Source organism: Anguilla anguilla, chromosome 8 (genome assembly GCF_013347855.1).
Source record: "Anguilla anguilla isolate fAngAng1 chromosome 8, fAngAng1.pri, whole genome shotgun sequence".
Taxonomy (NCBI): domain Eukaryota; kingdom Metazoa; phylum Chordata; class Actinopteri; order Anguilliformes; family Anguillidae; genus Anguilla; species Anguilla anguilla.
Genome location: NC_049208.1, coordinates 22660404 through 22676763, shown reverse-complemented (window position 1 = coordinate 22676763; position 16360 = coordinate 22660404). Strand labels below are relative to the sequence as shown.

Below are 16360 nucleotides of genomic sequence, written 5' to 3'. Positions count from 1 at the left end.
AACTTTCCCACGTAAGAAATCTTATGTAAAATATTGTTATTAAATGAATAGAGAAGCTAAGTGAAACAATCATAAATCATTCCTAATAATCTCTAAGTAATACACAGCCTCTGGTGCATGTTAGTCAATTACATGGCAATTACATTACCAATTATTAAGACAACACACTTACTTAACGTCACAGGACGCCGTCTTAACTCCAACCAAGTGGTTCAGGAAAAGGAGAGTAAGTGATGTAATATACTTTGGCAACTGAAACATCAAAGTGGGTTTCGGAACTGCTAACAGAGTCTGTAAGTAAAGCATGATGAAATTATTAGTGAAAACGAAAAGTGAGAAAAGACTAGCCTTAATTGTAGTCAGTCTGATTGTTGTCCATTTCTTTAACAAAAATGCACTTGCTAATGAAGTTATGTCACGTCACTTCATGCAAGCATTGCAACCTAATAATACAATTAGTTGCAGCTTTTGCTAACAGTAACATCAGGCAAAACCCGCACTGGCTCATTTGAGGAGTTTTACGACTCAAATGAGAAGTGCGACGTAAATCAAACAATTTATAAGCACACCTTTTGGAACAATGAAACATCATAGAGTGTGTTCTTCAGTTAATTTTAACGGAAAAGCATAAAGAAATTAATTAACGGTATCTTATAACAGCGGACCAGCGAATGTCGAAACATTGTCCGCTGGACACGAGAAGCCAAGCTTCAGCACAGCAAGCCCGCAACTCCACATTGAGTTACCTAAAAAGCAAGTTAACTTAAGTAACTTCGACCAGCTCGCTAACTACTCAAATCAACCTGCCAACATACTGCAAACCTGACGTTAGCCAGCGTGCTACTTCGTTGTAGGGGAAACATCGTAAATAGACATACTTTATAAAATAAAATATGTAGCTATAATGTATTTTTCCTTTAAAAGTTTCGACACTCAGCGCAGTTTAAAAGGTCGGTACAGGCTGAGTCATGTCATGATCAACATGGGGCAACCTAATTTCTTTCACCTTGAAAAATGTCATTAAAACAAAATAAATGTTATTTTAGGATTATTATATTGGCTGACTGAAAGGTTCACACAAAACACTCAAGGTCCCTACCTATGTATGTAGTTATTTTCAGCTCCTACCAATTAGTAAAACTAGCCATCTAGCTATCTATCAGGGTTTACATCACGGTTGGACAGTAGCACAGCGAGCTAACAACTGCATACCGCCAGGCCTACTGGATTGCACCAGACAAAGAACGTTGCAACGTCCCTCCATGGAAAGGCAACAAAACTCCCGTTTTAAAAGGTTGCTCGCCGTAACCAAACCGTGATCATTTGTCACATCCCGTCTCAGTTATCCGCCATCACCAGGCCCAAAACATACTGGATTGTCCGCTAAATATCAGCTGTCATTTAGCTATCTAGCTAGCCAATTCAAGACAATGTCAATGCACCGCTAGATGGTTATTATTTCTACATGTTGCTATGAATTGGCTGTGCAGTCAGCCAAAAACATATTATTTTTTCGTACTTGCCAGCTCCATTACACAAAATATAATTACAACCGAGGGCAAATCTGCGATCGCAACAGCAATGAAAATACCCTCACCTCGGCGTTTGTTTGTCATATCCTCTAGGCTTCGCTTTCTAGCTCATCTGGGATCTCAAAGCAGCTAGCTAGACACCAAGCTAGCGACCAAATGTTAACAATATTATATTCAGAAGATTTTCTGAATATGTATTTTTTCTGAAGTCCTGGTCATATTACCCGTGTTATGATCGGGCTGTTCAGTGTATTGTTGTTTTTCTTGTCACCGATCTCCCCAAAAGGGATTGTGTAACCTAAGTGTTTATATCAAGTAGCCAGCTAGCTAGCTGCCACCCTGTATCTACTGCTGTGTTTTGTTGTTGTCGTCACTGTGAAGCGCGATGCACTCTGGGACAGAACGAGGAAAATGCCTGGGGTGGGCAGTGTTTTGCTTTATGAACGCAGCATAAAAAGGGGCTTTGGTGGTGTATTTTGGCTTCTGATTGGGCTTCGGTAACATGGTCTGCGCCGACCTCTTGTTATGGCCAGGTCGTACAAACACTATATTGTAGTTGACACGATTTTTTGGTTAGTTTATGTTTTGTATTATTCTTAAAGCTCATTTTAAACATCTTAAACAAATGTAAAATTTTTACTTTTGACCCCCATGGATTGAAAACTATAACACTTTGATAATATGATGTCATTCTGGATTTTTCATGAAACAAGTTGTTCTTATAAACTGATAAGGGTGTTTGGTAGGCTACTTGGTATGTGTGGACCATGGAGATGTGTGCACTCTAGCCTAGTCCTAGTCTTCAACTTGTTTTGGTCCATAAAAATCATGGCTAGTATGAACTTGTACTTTGACAACATGAAAAATATCAATTAAGAATGCACAGAAGTTACAGAAAACTGCATCTTATATCTTACCTTGTTTAGGTTCAAGGCAAAGTACAAAAGTGGAATTTTCCCTTGTATAGTTCTATTTTATTTTTTTAATGAAAGAAAACAAAACCTAATGTAAATAGTAGATAGAGATTGTTTTGCGATCTGTTCATGTTGTTTAAGAGTTAAATTGATTTTTGTTGGCATATTTATTATTCTTTCACACATATTTTATTCAGCTTTAGTGGCTCATTCCTTTAATACACAATTGATATACAGTAATTATGCAGGGATACATTAAAATATATGTATTAAGAGGCCATTTTTACTTAGAAATGTTATAAAGAATGGATCAAATTGATCATCGAAAACTGTTGGTAAAATGATGCATGACACTTTATAATCTGTGGGTTTCCATGTACCTGGGGAATTTGAAATTGGCCATGGTTTCTTGTACACTAGATAAGGCCTTGTTGTTTTCAATAGAAATTGTACAGGGCACTTATGATACTGAACATTTTAACATTGTTTGTATATGTAGTTGTATCAGTTTTATTGTAATTTTACAGTTGCTCTATAGTACTAAGGTTACAAACTTAACTTTCCTCTTCCTGTACTTATATTCTGCCCCTTCTTTTTCTTTCACCCCAACATGTGATCAGAGCAATCAGCGAACCCTCAGTCCAGCCCCCAGCGGTCAAGAGGTTACACGCCACAGCTGTATCTTTGAATACGAATCTTGGCTCGAGTCAGTAGGTCAGGACATCATCCCCCAAGCCACTGTTGTATGATTCAAACTGCAGTCCACCACACTACCCCAGTGGTTATCCTATCAATTGCTCAAGAGCTTTTGGGCCTCTCTATTGAGTTGGTGTATATTTCACTTGTTTTTTATATTTTACCAATACATTGTACTGTAGGAGATGCCATTTTTCGGATGAGAAGTTTAACCGAGTTCCTAACTCACTGTGTTCATTGAAGACCCCATGACACTCATCACAAAGAGCAGGGGGTTCCCCAGTGTCCTGGATAAATTTCCAACCTGGCACTCTCAACCTGTCACCTAATCATCCATGTTCTAGCTTTTATCTTAAATGGTCCCTGTTTTTATTTATTTCTCAATTCCCTCTGGAGATATACCCTCTACATTGCTTGTGAATATACAATTCTAAAAATATAACTACACTGAACATAACTCAAATAAATCTGTATCATTCACAACCATTATTTCATTTTGCTTTTGATTGATGGACAAAATTTCAAGAGCCTTTCTTTTCACTTTATCATTAAAGGGTTAAGCCCTGGATTTATGGACACACCGCTGTTTTTATGGATTCTTTACATTATGCAGTAAAAATTAGTGATGTGTTTTTAATTACTGGAAGCATCTTTAATCAGTGCAGGGATGTGCACCGCAACCCAAATCAAATCCTGGCTGTACTAGTTGTGAATGTGACCTGGAGCTATGCAGGGCACGTATGATGGGACAAACTGTAGACCAGGGAAGGTGGGTTCCAGTTGGGTGGGTTTTCCCTGCCTCATCACACAATTACCAGTCTACTGGTTTTGATCAGTCATCTGCATTAGTGCCTGTGGTAGTGCCTTCTCTTTTGCAGTCCTCCTGTACCGTGACTGCGCAGGCCAGCTGGTGGATTACAGTGTTAAAAAAAGTGATGACTGGCAGAATTTAGAGGGTGTGCATGCTTGTGTGTGCTCTCCTGAACTGATTGGAGGATGACACAGAAATGGGATAGGCCAGCCATTACAATCTGGCAATAGAGGAAAATTGGCAATAAAAATGTCTTAAAAACATTGTTTCTCCCCATTATTTCATAAATAATTATTACAAACAAGAATTAGTTATCAAAACATGGTCGTACAGTACATGTTTAAATTCATATATAGCAAATGACGTATAATAATTGTATTGAAGATCATCTATGTGTTTATATTACATACCTTTTCAAATTGATATAACTATAGTAACTGAAAGCCAGAGATTTTTTTTCTTCCTTCTGCATGAACAAATACACAGTCTTGTGTGTATTCCTACGTTTGTTTGTAAGTGAAATATTTTCTGGAATGCCATCGCTTTTCATATGTAAATTCTGAATTACACACAGAGAAAAGGACAGTGCCCGAAGGAACAGCAGAAATAATCTAAATACATTTCTGTTGTTTTTCTGTGTGTAAACAGAATGGCTATTCAAAAATCCAGTGTCTGCATGTATCTGTTATACAACACCTTCCTACATCAGGGAATTAGCAGAGACATCCACTACACTAGCAATAGTCACAGCAGGAGTGTCATTTACAGTTTAATTACAAAACAGATCTATTATTTGTACAGAGCACAATTGTTTTATCAGATGGGAATTAAAGACAGTTAACCTGTTTGTTTCAATAATTTGTTTCAACAAGAGCTTTTTTCAGTCCATTATTAAATGATTGTTCACTCCATAACTTATTTCTGTGCCTGTGGGAAAAAAGCCGCTTTTCATATCATGCGAATGAGGGCTGATTTAGAACAGGCATGTTGATAGTGCAGTTGTGTAAATGGATCTTGGCCACCAGTGTTTCTTGCTAAAACATGAAGAAGCCATTTTCTGTTGTGTATGCACCATGAATGCTTTTGCTTCTTGCAGCCCTTTGATCAGTTTTTACTGAAAGGTAAGGGCTGCAAATTCCCCAAGAGACTTTTGTCTCAACAGGGTTTGTGTCTTGTTTTACTGACCTGCAGACCAATGGACTTCAAGATGCTTCATAGGAATGTCATACCTGGATCCTATTACGTGTATGTGTATCTAAAAAAAATTTTGATTGATTTAGCTGGATTTCTGCCAACGCTTTTTAGACATGAAAATATCTGCCTAATGAAATTATCTTAAAAAACAAATATGAATTAATCTCACTACGGATGCATTAGCTTACTGAAAGCTGTCAACATTGAAGAAACAGCCCCGACACTAGTTGCTTGATTGTTTTATTCAAGTGCTCTGTTCTTATTTTTTAGGAAACAAATGAAGCAAATATTTTGTAAGGCTGGCCCAATTTCTTAAATTATGATATAATTTTTGTCCTTTTCTTCACTATGAGACAACCTGCCAAAATGCATGTATAAAATATGAAACAATGTAGCTGTCCTCTCCAGTCATATCCAGTCATAGACCCTTCTAGAAAAAGAAGCAACAAATTTAGCATCTTTTAGTAAATATTTGAGTAACACTGGTTTGAGTTCTAGTCATATGTTCAAAACTATGCATTTCCATGAAGACCGATGCTTAGATATTGTTATTGTACAGGAAGCGTAGACACTAGCAGCAGTAGGGCAAAGCTGAGGCATGTAAGTGTGACTACACAACCACTTTAAGATCCATTATTGTTTAATGCTGTTGGGCAGCATGAAGATAAGCAGATTGCCATGTCAGTCATTCCTTGGGATTGCCATTACTTTTTACATCTTTGCGGGATGTAATATATTAATCATCTTCCATGCAGTATTAGTAATTAGTGCCGAAGGGCTGTGTAGCATTCTTGTTTTTATCATTTGGCCCAGCCCTGTTTCTGGAGGCTAATTGACCTACACTTGTAGGTTTTCACATCAACCTTAATTTGGCAGACCTGATTCTATTAATTAGAAGCTTAATGAGATCTCTAACTGTTGAGTGAGATGTGGTTTGTTAGGCCTGGAAAGCAAACCTACTGGAAGGTAAATCTCCAGATACAGGGCTGGGCAGCCCTGATGTAAGGCATTCCATCAGAGGGAAAAATCCAAGAGTTCATTTCCTGTACGGAATGCATTTGGTACTGTAATGTAAATATTATATGAAAAAACAAAACATAATTCTTATGGACTGAGGCTGGTCTATGCCTCTCCCAAACCCTTTTTGGAAACTTCCAAACATAACTGAATATGCCTTCCTTTAAAAAAAATAGCAAAGACTATTTTCATTTGAGGGATAGCCATTCTGCATGTAACATGCAAAGACTACTGATATTTTTGGGATTACTCATGGATAGGGTTATTCTTATATTTTCAATTTTATATGTAAACCATGTCAATATTATAATTAGGCATTATTGCATGATAGCTTGGTAGGTGACAGCACCTTTCAGCAATGTGCTAGCTTGTATTTGTTGCTGTAATCAAAATGTGTATCTTCAGGGGGTGTGAATTTTGCACCTGGTGCATATTTGAGACTGACCTTTGTTGGCTGTTCCCGGTTCCAGGGACTGGGCCAGTTGTTCTATATGTGTTTTTTGCAACCTCTGAGGTTCTACAGGAATTTGGTTCAGTGGCTTCTCCTGTTTGCAATGTTTGTATGGTCCCCCAGGGCTCTTAGTCACCACCCAGAAAACCCGGGAGGAGAGTCTCTCACAGCACTAGATGCTGGGAGGACATGCAGCTGACAATTGATCCCCAGCTGATCCCACCATTAGGAAACTGGAATATATGGAAAATAATATATTGTAAATATCCTGAATTAAATGTTACCAATATATAGCATATAATTATATATAGCAGTATGTCATAATATATTGGCAAATACACTAATCCTTGCCACTTAAAGGTATAAAAATATATCATATTTCTGTGAAATATATGTCCCATTATTTGTTCCACATTATAGATTCACATAGTTTTTTTATAATATATTGCTGTATGTAACATGACATAGCATAACATAACATAATGACGAGAACAGGCCATTCAGCCGAACAATGCTTGTCATTTTCCTGACTATTTCTATAAGGGTAGTCTCATTGGGCCTCATTCACGAAACGTGTACGATCACATTTGATCGTAAACTGTGTGTAAGAACGTTTCCAAGAACATTTCGGCATTCAATATTTTTTTCTTAACTGTATTAGTTCATGGCTGTTTCCTTATGCTAATCACATGAACAGGATTGTGTATAAAATTTACAAACAGCCAGCATTCATGATCTCATACACCTGTGATATGCACAGAAACAAAGGTCTGCACATGTGTCAAGAATCTCATATTGTTTTTTTTCGTAGGAACATTTTTAAGAACATGAGGCCCATTGTTCTTATGTCTCTGGGTGAATTGCGAGCCTAGATGGGCTGAAAGTTCTGTTCCAATCAATATGTGTCCTCATATGGACAAGACTGTCAGCACTGGGTAATGTTAGACCTGGACATGACTGAGGAATCCCACAGTCATCTGGTCCTCTCTTGTTGTCCATTATGGTAATTAATTCATTTTTGAGGTTGCATAAGCTTTAAATTATAAAAGAACTGGTGTATGTTAATGCATTTTGCTATGCAAGTCTTAAATATTAAGAACCCTACAATATTAATGTCAGACTATGTTGCCAGAGGCTATTCATACATATTGCATGGCTGCCATAAATCTGTACATGCCGTTACTAATCTGGAGTATTTACAGTAACACAGCTTCTTAAAGGTTACACAAATTTAGATCAATTCTGAACAATTGACTACTCATAAATAGTATACTATGGCTGTATGTGGCATCAGGTCCCTCTGTGAGCTATGTTTCAGCTCGCTGCTTTGTTTTGTCCTCCTAGCACTAGCATTTAGCATTGAGTTTTTAGAAATACTGTTTTGGTACTGTTCATACCTTCACAAGCATAATTAAACAGGTTTATGGTTTTGTAATTAATTGCAAAGGATGCATCAGATGACACTTACAGAATCCCGCACTCCAGATCAGACCTTAACACCAAACTTGGAAAAGCCTATTGTCGTTTTCTTAACATGGCAGGTTGAGCAGCTATGAACCTGTAAACTGTAAAAAGAAAATCAGTTAAGTCAAATGGTCTGAGGAAAGCAACTGCTTTGAATCATCTGAGTAGGACAACTAAATCTGTTAAAGTATTCACAATTAAGTTCCACTCTGTTTTTACTCTTTTAAGGTGCATTAAAAAGGTTTATTTCTTTTTCTAAATTGAGACTACTCAGTTAATTTAGTAAAATTGGGAAGAGGTTTTGTAGAGTACCCACAGTTTCTAATAAAATTGCAGAGGGGAAAAATAATGATTAAAGGGTACTTCAATCATTATGTGCTATGGTGGTCCTGAGTCAGTGCCTTTAGTGTATTCTGTAATTAAGTTGTAAAAAATTATTTTAATTAAATAAAAAGTAAACAAAAGCTCCTTAATATGCACAACACAGTAACTCAGGGGTTGCTGTGGCTGTTCATTCAATGATGGAACAAGAAGTCGCAATATCCTCAAAACGCCGAATCTCTATGTGTTTTATGTAAGAACTCCAATTTCAGCACTGTTGTGTTCTTTCTCTTCAGTCCTCATGATTCTGAGAGCATTTTCCACTGAAATATATTGTCCCTTTGCTTTTGGTACTCATTAAATTGACTTTAATTTGCAATACAACATAAAAGACCACATTGTATTCAAATGGTAATATGTGAAAACAATGGCCCACCGCCCATTACGTTACATGAGAACGTGCAGGAGCCTGATTTGCTGTAGTATAGTGTGTGATTGAGTGAATGATGTGGCCCAAATATTCTGTGCAGATATAGCATCTTTGTGCCCCATACCATGCATGTAGAAACATATATATTCACAGTAACACATTAACTATGACACAACCTAACCCATCCCAGGCACTACTTGGACAGACAGCATAAGAGTCTAGGTTGCACTAGTTAATTTTTGATTTTGCAGACATCAGTGCAGATCCTTTGAGCTAACAGATCGATGGGGTCCTCCCATTTAAAATATACTCCGTTTCACAGCACAAGGGCAATAGATAAAAAGCGGTCATGCTTTTGCATGAACAACTGCTCCTTTGCACTCCAAATGAAATGAATTATTCATTTTGCCCAGAGGCTGCCAATTGGAGCCAGCAGGAGTGTGTCCAAATGTAGGCCACGCCCATGAGGCCAGCAGAAAGCTTTTTTTCTGGCCTGGGAGAATACAGGCACAGGTGGTGTCAGTGTAGCTAAAGAAGGCTGGGAGATCATTGGATCAGCATCAATGAGGCTGGCAATGGTGCAATGTGCGATCCATAGTGAAGTGGCCCCTAATCTCCTTGTACTGAAACCTACGTATATTTCTATTGTGCATAGAAGTGGATTACCTGTCCATACTCGTTTAAAATTAAAATGTTTAAAATCAGAATGTTCAAAATCATATTTTAATGTTACTGTGCAATTGCTTGCTGTCTTCCTTGGTGCTTAGAATGTTTTACATGTGTTTATACTATTAATCAGAATGTATCAATTCTAAAATACTGTATGTTGCTTGTATTCCTGCACTAAAACACATCTGAAATCTCTGTCACCTTTCTTTTAATTTCATTTAAATAAATGGAACACATTTTCTTTTTCATTTAAACAAAGAACAAAGCTGGCACATCACATATCTTTGTAATTTTGCCATCAGGAACTGGTTTTATCTCCATTAAAATCAGATAATCACAATTCAATCTAGACAAATCCAAGTAAATTTTGTTTTTTAATGTAATGTAATAAAAATAATAGCCTCATTTACAGGTTTCACTAAATAAAATTGGGTAATGAGGGAGGCGGTCATAAATGTGTATTTGTTGTAAGAGCAACCATTGCATTCATTGAATAAAACAGCAGTACTAAAAACAGAGATTCAAGCAGAAAGAGCATACAATATGAGAACTTCAGGTCTGGGGCACACTGAAAAAATTATGGCCACATCAGAAATGTTTGAACTTCAGAACCCATAAATGTATAAAGTTGTACATTGCAACATGACAGTTTTTTTTTTTTTGGCCACCAGTTTGTCTCACCTAGTTTTCTCGCATTGCATTTCAGTCCTCTATCAGCTAGTGGTCACGATAGCCTTCTCAAACCATTTGCACCACCTCAATAAACTACATTGATAGAGTAATTGCCACCAATTAAGCACAAATGATGATTGACAGGGATGTTTGCAAGCGACACTCAAGTATTAAATTCAGTTTGATTACTTACTACCATGCTCATGCAACAGTATTTTTAAATGTTGCACACAGGCATGATAGGGTTTGTTAGAAGCAGTGAGAAATGCCCGTATTAAAAATGAGAGCAGTTATATAACATTTAACTTTTTAAAAAGTTAAATAAAAAAATCATGATTCAAATAATTAATTAAACATGGCCCTTGATCAAGACTTTAAGTAGAATCAGCCATGTTATTGCTGGGCTAAAATAGATTTTCAGATATGAATGGACATCCTGTTTTATATGGATGCATGTTTTCTTTCTACAGCACTGATACCCAATCCTGGTCATGGAGAACCACAGAGTCTTCTGGTTTTTGTTTTTTCCTTAAGATCAGCAGCAAATTCAGACCCAACCCATCCATGTCCTTCCTGGCCCATCGTTTCCTTCCTGACTCTACCCATATTAGATCAACTCATTTCTTTCATAAATGTCGCAGTCAGAAACTGAGTTGTAACAATTAGTTACTTGATTGTGCTGTTGCAGTGCCTATGGGGACTCTGTAGGATAACCATTGAAATACAAGTTTGAATCCCTGCGGGTCACATGGTGCAGACAAACCAGTGGCTCAAGTAATAATTGAATGAAGGGAGGATGCACTTTTCAAAATTACCAGCAGGTGTAGCCATTGCATCACACCAAACATATCCATGTTAACTTTCAAGCATGGATTTCTGTTGTAGATAATCTAACATAATTAATATGACACATTTTCAAATATGACACATTTTCACATTTTGGACAGGGTTGGGGGGGGGGGTAGTTTGAGGAGGAGGACACAAAGGGCTGACAGAGGAAAAGTTCATGTAATGCATACAGCCCAATAAAATTTCATAATTTCTGTTTGAAGTAAAATGAGATATATATAATTTAATTTGCCTGTTTATAAATGAATGACCAAAGACTCAAATATACAATGTGAATCATATTATTAAAACAATTTCTTAATCCCCCAAGATTCGGTTCTCTCAGTATTACTATCATGTATGAAGGAAGAGACAGACGGATTTACACCACTACACACAAGTGATGGCCATTAACTTACCACTGCAAAGGTTTCAAACCTCATCTCACTGCCCAGAAACCAAAACAGTGGATTCGGAACCCATCCGAAGTGAAAAGTTTTTGTGCTTTTATAACCCCTTCTGTGCATTCCTGGACAAAGAGGTGTTCAATTCCGAATGTGGACAGACGGTATACCAGTTAAATATAGCAAAATATAATGAAAGGTTAAATTAACTACATCAAATACTGCCCCCAAAATTTGTGAATTCCCCCCCAAACAGAGCAGTCTAGAACTGCGGCTGTCCTTCATAGTATGTAATAATAATAATAATAATAATAATAATAATAATAATAATAATAACAATAACAATAACAATAACAATAACAATCATTGTTATTATTATCTTGGAATGTTATAAAATATAAATGTGCATCTGTGCCCCAATAATGAACCCTCTTTCAAGGTCACTTAGATCTTTTCCTCTTGCCACCTTGATCCAAAATTGAGATCAACTGGGCCTGCTCAGCATTGTTATACATGTCACAGAACAGGATGTTAATTGCTTAATTGTATCATACAGTACACCTGTATGGAAGCATCTGCATTTGTTATGTTTCCTCTCATTTAGTGAGCTTTGTCTTTTAATTTGTCACCCGTCTGTGTTTATATATGTACATATCCCAGCGTGCATTGGGCAAGAGGCAGCAATGAGGGGACTTGACTCACTGAATGACTCATTGAATGACATGAAATAAATGCAGACATTGTGGACTTTGCCTCATAGTCATTGTTTGATTTGAAATACAAATTGGATTAATACACAGGAGAAACAACTGTCCCATATTTCCACATTTAATAAACTAAAAGACTAAGCTAATACTGAGGACACTGAATTGTGTAACAATGCTGAGGTACAAATTTAAGTTGGACAAAACGATTAGAAAGGGTGATAATGGAAAAGTAATGATGGGCCACTTTTATAAAGCATCTGAATTTGCCATCAAAGAGTTTTATGGAAATTAGTAAGATTTTAGGAGTTGCATGCATTAGTCATAACTAATGATAATAATCCATTTTAGTCATTAGAAAATAAGTGCTGTTAACACTCTGCATTGTAAGTTTGGAAAATACATCCATTTAAATCCAAATTACAGTGACTAAAGTAAAGGTTCCAAGTGGAAGTGGAAGAAAAAAGCTAGGCAGAGCAAGAGCAAACTTCATGCTCTATGCTTTCATTAATGCTTTCATCTATGGTTTTCATCAATGGTTTTCATAGAATGGCTGTTTTACTTTTCTGCAGATTCAAATCCTCTGCTGAAGTTTTAGTATGGTGACGTTTTTATTGTAGATAGGATTTGCACATGCCAACCAGTAACAAAATGGGAAAACGCATAGAATGATTTGAGAACATGACCTTACTCATGACCTTATTAACTACCTTGAGCGTCATTCATATATATATATATATATATATATATATATATATATGTATAGAGTATAAATGCATTTTCCCATTTTGTCACTAGTTGGCATGTGCCAATCCTATCTACAACGACAACGTCACCATGCTAAAAGCTTGCAATGCTAACACTAGGATAACATAAAACATAGAATAACACAGCCAAATGTAAATAAAATCCTGTGGTCCAATGGACGGCTATGGGGCTCCTGAGTTATGACACAACAATATAATATGTCCATAATAATGTAACTGGTATCACCTGTATCAGAGTTCTGCCCCGCCCCCTTTCAGGTAGGACGGGGACATAGGGAGGCCTTCACAAATAGGCTACGCAACTTCCCCTTTCAATAATATGGCTTTTGCTTTGTTGGGTTAGTATTTGATGCATGGGTCGTTGTTGCTGCTGAAAGAACTAAAATACGGTACGTTTTAAAGCTAAAACAATCTTTATAGGCTACAGAGCTCGCAAATGGAACGTAATGCTACATGCCCAGTTTCGGCAGTCAGTTTGTAACAGTGTAAATATGCATCATGCAGTATTATAGTTAAATGCATGTTTAATTTGGGACCACAAACCATTATTTTCTGAAAGCTTTTTATTTTATAAACCGTGCATCTGGTTTTGTAGATTTGCATTTAAAACAATTCATATTGTCACACAGTGTGGAAAAGTAATCAATATCATATAATTTCGTATTGTAACTCATAGGCAATATAGGCTAATTAGTTAGCTTAGCATTCTGCTAAATGCATAATTGCCGACTGTGAGGCTATGCTAACGACACATGTTGCACTTTGGTTAGCCGCGACGCTAGCTTTATCTGGAACGTTCGTGCAACACGTTGTTAATGTAGATTTCTGTCTTTCAATCAAAGTGGGAGCAAGCTGTGCCGATCCATCTATCCATCTTCCTGAACTGACTGGTTTTATGTGTCCCATTGCAGGTAAGATTGTGTGTTCAAATATGTTATGTAGAGTGTAGTTATAACAGCCATTTGGCTCACGTTCGCCGCGTTAATGGGTAAAGGCTGTTAATTCGCGTTTGTTGACTGGAATAAGCGAGCGTGCCTGCTGTTACTGTACCATTCCTGAGGGTGGCAGCAGAGGACCATTTATAAATAATTTCCTTGAAAAAATGTATGGGCATTTAGAGCATGGGATTAAATTACATATTTTCTATTGTAAGGAATCCATTCTAGTTTTTGTACAACTGTGTAGATATTGATGTTAGAGTGTTATTGATATTGTAAAAGGTACACAGTCATTTTAATTAATTTTATTTCATTTGTAAGTTTATTTTATTAAGATTATATCACAATGTAAAGATTACAATGTTAAGTCTTTCAAGCCAACATAGTAACTTACAGCAGAGTATGATTGTCATGCTGTGGTGGGAGCAAGTTGTGCCGATTCATCTATCCATCTTCCTGAACTGACTGGTTGTGTGTGTCCCATTGCAGAATAAAAGACTGGAATGCCCCATCCCCCTGTTTATTCCTGTGCCCTATATGAGTCAGTAAGCAGAACGGGGGACAGAGTGGTCACAAGTTGAAAACAATGTCTGCTTAATCTGTTGCCGCAGCTTCTCATGCCGAAGCAACTGCCCGGTCCTGTTTAATGCGATCCGACTTGTGAGTTCTCGCAATTGAAAGGTATATACTTTCAATGTAATACATTTACAGGTATACATTTACAGGTGCGGTTAGTCGAACACCTACATTTCATTTCTGTTCTCGCTTGCCACAGCCCCGTCTGTTTGTTGTGCACCCCTTGTTCGGTCCTGTGCCTTGCCAGCTCTGCAAGCCAGAAAAGGTATGAAATGCCTATAACGTGTTGTTTTAATGTCTCAACCCTTTCGGCAGCTGAATATAACTCCGCGAGACCATCTTTTCCCGCCCCGTTCTCCTATTTTGGCCTCCTTCCCCCCCAACCCCGCCCCTTTTTTTGATTTGTTGTTTTTGCATGGGTTCCCATTAGGCTTATTTTCACACAAACATTTGTTTCTTTGCTTATGTTTTTTTAATGCAAGAGAACTAGTGCCAATAATTTTCCAAATAAAATTGTTATATTTTTGATACATCAGCCTCTGTGATTCATTCAGTCGAATACCCTGTGTACGGGGGTACCTTGCGACTGCCATTCTTATTCCCACCCTTAGAAAAAAGTGGCGTAATCAATGTTTTAACTGAGGCGCTTATGCCTCCTTCACCTTACAATAAGTAAGATGATAGAGACAAATAAAGAGACGTCCATGTACCCGTTCTGCAGACATTGCCTTGACAGCAGATTTAAAGTGTAGTGTCAGAGAAATAAAGGTCTTGAAAATGGCTTTCTGCTTGGAAATGTACTATGGCAATCACATCTGAACATCTATCAAAGTATTCACTTTGAGTTACTTTGTGAAACTTTGTGTTACAAAGACATGAAGATTGTTTTGGCTGTGAACCAAGAGCGAAATAACGTTTAATGGTCTGAAGAGGAAAAGAGGTTTGTAGTTTGCTCCACACGGGAATGGCTAATGTTTTAGTTTTTGTTTGGACTCTAAAGTACCTAGCCAGTTAGAACAAATTCGTATTCTGGATATTGCTCTTTTGTATCTCACTTTGTATATTTTCTATGTAATAGAATTCATCTGACACAAGTGTGGAATATACATAATATACAGGCAAGAGTGCACAAAATGCATATGGAGGATACCCTTAAATGTTGATACTCATGCCCATGTTTTAAGACATACTGTAGATACAATACAACAACACACATGCTGTGGCTAATGAATATAAACGTGGGACCCTGACCCCAGTGTGGTTCAAGGCTCTGTTTTTGAGATTGAGTCCACAGGTTGTCTTCTTTCAAGTTCAGCAGTTGCCAATAATGAATCCTCAAGGGCCATGTTATGGGAATATCTGATTATATGTTACAAATAAACAAATATATATACTGTAGCTTGCTGCCTAGCTGGCAAATCTAGTTTGTGCAGTTGCTTTAAATAATTTGAAACGTGAGAGCTTACAGAGTACTGGGAAAGCTCGTCTCTAAACTTTGCTCAGAAGTGCTGCCTTTATTGGTCTCGCCCTCAGGGTTTGCGTGATCGACAATTCATTGCCACTTTTTAAATGAAATATTTCAGTGTGATTGAAGCAGAAAATTATAGTTTCTTTGCAACTTAAGTGCTTTTATTGGGCTTCTTTTGTTGAATTCCATGACATGCCTCAATAGGAAATTTAATTTAATCCAAGTTTAAGATTGAGGAGTCATAATTTAATTCATTACACTTTACCAGTTTTTTTTATTCATTTTTTGAGGCACAACGACATTCAACAAAGTTTTGAAAGTGAAACAAGTCGAAAGGTCGGCTCAATCGTTTTGTGTTATTCTCACCGTGTCTCCAAAAAAACCCATCGATCAATATTTCATTGCCGTCTCATAAATATGTCCTTAGCGCCTGTTTCCTTAGCCGCAGGAAAGAGCTCTCCCTGCTCTGGGCCTCCTCTTAGTATTCCTGGCGCTTCGCGCTGT

General features: G+C 37.3%; 1 protein-coding gene and 1 long non-coding RNA gene across 3 annotated transcripts in view; one reads left to right on the top strand and one right to left on the bottom strand.

Annotated features, from left to right (window-relative positions):
* The window catches only part of rb1cc1 (RB1-inducible coiled-coil 1), a 35228-nt gene extending 33310 nt beyond the window's left edge, over positions 1-1918 (bottom strand). The window contains exons 1-2 of one of the 2 annotated variants that reach the window (XM_035429128.1): positions 1598-1918; positions 173-291 (exon numbers count right to left, since the gene is read on the bottom strand). The gene's annotated coding sequence lies outside the window, so the exon portion shown is untranslated. The remainder of the gene's footprint in view (positions 1-172; positions 292-1597) is intronic. The other variant, XM_035429129.1, reaches the window with a different exon arrangement.
* An 11256-nt stretch (positions 1919-13174) lies between these two features.
* Positions 13175-14709, top strand: LOC118233242. The gene is made up of 3 exons (XR_004766499.1): positions 13175-13263; positions 13717-13785; positions 14302-14709. It is a non-coding gene; the product is annotated as an uncharacterized LOC118233242 (long non-coding RNA).
* The last annotated feature ends 1651 nt before the right edge of the window (positions 14710-16360 follow it).